Raw genomic sequence first — 1901 nt, forward strand, 5'->3', positions numbered from 1 at the left:
ATAGACTAGACTATAGACTAGACTATAGACTAGACTATAGACTAGACTATAGACTAGACTATAGACTAGACTATAGACTAGACTATAGACTGGACTATAGACTAGAATGTAGACTAGACTATAGACGAAACTATAGACTTAAGTATAGAATGGAATAGACTAGAATAGTCAAGTCCATTCTATACTTAAGTCTATTCCATAGACTTGCCTTTAAAATATATTATCTCTCCTTTAAATATTATATACTTTAATTCAACTAGTATCCCTGAACTCTAGCTTACATTTCGGTTTATGATATAATGCCTATACAAACCTTCACATATGTTTAACATTATAATATAAATGGACATAAAAGAAAACATCAACACACAGAAAAAGGAAATAATTTTAACAAAAAATTCCTTTTTATATAGAAAAATCATCGTATAGATATGTATGTAAAGGAAAAATAACATAAAAAGAAAATATTCTGTTTTTTAACGAAAAAAGAAACCACACACACATATAAATATACAAAAGCGCTTGGCTTTTAATGTTATTCTAAAGCATACCTTTGAGGGCATGTACATTTTAACATTAGTGAGGTATAAAGAAAAAAAAAAATAAATGAAAATAAGAATTTTATTAATCACATACACTTATGTTTTTAAATATTCCACAAAATATAACTGCCTTTTTTGTTGCCTTTTTAAAATATAAAAATTCTGTTAACAAATTATTATGTTTTTGCGGTTAAGAAGGAGGTGGTTGAGGCACTGAAACACATGTGCTGTGTTTGTCCCGAGTCATGTTACTTTGGGGTTTATTATCCTAATATTTCCGCTTTTGATTATGATGACAAATTTTGTCACTTGTTTCTGCTGTTCTCCTTTGGTGAGCTTTATTTCTGTTTCGTGTCAGTCTCTTTGCCTTTTTTTGTTTTATTCATTGAGATTTTTATTTCAAAAGTTTTAAGTGTGTTAGTTGATTGCCATATATGTATGTGTGTGTGTGTGTAATTGAGAGTGTTCAGAGATAATTGTATTGTTGGGGAATATAATTTCCTAATGATATCATGTTTAAATATGTGATGGTTTTAAAGGACATACGAACAGTTTTTAAGAGCTCCCCTTAAACCAGGAAATTAAAATCTAAAGCAAACACAATTTCAGTTTATGTTAACAACTGATTTAAACATTTTTAAGTAATACCCTAAAAGTTGTTTATTTATTTGTTTCAAAAGCTTTTCCCCCCTTTCTCTTTCCCTATTCAAATATTTTTAATTCACACAAAAAATAAAAACAAAAATTTTTTCAAAACACGTACATGTGTTTACGTTTTGAGAGTCAACAGAAAGCTTTATATTTCATAAACAAAATTTCAATTAGTTTCGTTTACACCATTAAAACTAATCATTGAATCAGGAAATTTATACATTTATCTGTATTTGTATGTACTATGTACTTGGATGTACATGTAAACTATACCCTACATTAGTGCTAATTGCATGCTTTTGTTGTTGTTGTTGATTTTTGTGAAAATAACTATATTTACTTTATCAGATTTCCCAAAATAATGTTCATGCTAACGATCTGAAGAGTAGAAGGAGGAGTGTATCAAAATCGACATGTTTACTTAGAAAAAAAAACGACAATAAAATTAAAAATTTAAAAATGTAATTTTACATACAGTTAGTTGACCAAATGACAAGGACAAATGTAAACAACAATAAATAAAACTAAAATTTCAAAAGATAATTTGTTGAAGTAGTGGGAAATTATCCTTGCAAAATTATGTCACACTTAAAATAAATATTCAAGTTCAGTTCTAGTTCAGTTCTAGTTCAGTTCTAGTTCAGTTCTTGTTCAGTTCTAGTTCAGTTCTAGTTCAGTTCTAGTTCAGTTCTAGTTCAGTTCTAGTTC

At 28.0% G+C, this 1901-nt stretch overlaps 1 protein-coding gene across 1 annotated transcript in view; it reads left to right on the top strand.

Moving 5' to 3' along the window:
- Positions 1–1901, top strand: part of LOC111683379 (signal transducer and activator of transcription B-like) — a 158485-nt gene that overhangs the window by 155507 nt on the left and 1077 nt on the right. The window lies entirely within an intron of this gene.

This window comes from Lucilia cuprina, chromosome 5, assembly GCF_022045245.1.
Source record: "Lucilia cuprina isolate Lc7/37 chromosome 5, ASM2204524v1, whole genome shotgun sequence".
In the NCBI taxonomy this organism is placed as follows: domain Eukaryota; kingdom Metazoa; phylum Arthropoda; class Insecta; order Diptera; family Calliphoridae; genus Lucilia; species Lucilia cuprina.